The sequence below is a fragment of the Chrysochloris asiatica genome, unplaced genomic scaffold (assembly GCF_000296735.1).
Source record: "Chrysochloris asiatica unplaced genomic scaffold, ChrAsi1.0 scaffold01577, whole genome shotgun sequence".
Taxonomy (NCBI): domain Eukaryota; kingdom Metazoa; phylum Chordata; class Mammalia; order Afrosoricida; family Chrysochloridae; genus Chrysochloris; species Chrysochloris asiatica.
Window position 1 is genome coordinate 2,870 of NW_006410095.1, and position 333 is coordinate 3,202.

The following is a 333-nucleotide window of genomic DNA, read 5'->3' on the forward strand; positions in this document are numbered from 1 at the left end:
ACCTGGCCAGGGCCATAATTAATAAGGAATTAAAATAAATAAATAGAGACATATTAATCGAGGAATTAAATAAATGAGACATGGGGAAAACCTGTGCATGAAGAATTCATTGTCTTTGCAAAGCAACAATGAAATACTTTCTTTTCTTTTCCTTTTCTTTTTTTCTTTCTTCCTCTCTTTGGATGGCAAAGCCACAAAGAGTTGTTTTATTATTTTTTATGCACAGACCCCTAGTGAAATTTTTCTCTTGGTGAAACATTCTCTGAGTTATTCATGATTTTATTAGTATCCCTTTTACTTTAGATTTTTGACTCTCATACACTTTAGTATATT

The 333-nt window shown here is 30.6% G+C and overlaps 1 pseudogene; it reads left to right on the forward strand.

Moving 5' to 3' along the window:
- LOC102822702 overlaps window positions 1-333 on the forward strand; it is a 4,446-nt pseudogene that overhangs the window by 1,781 nt on the left and 2,332 nt on the right.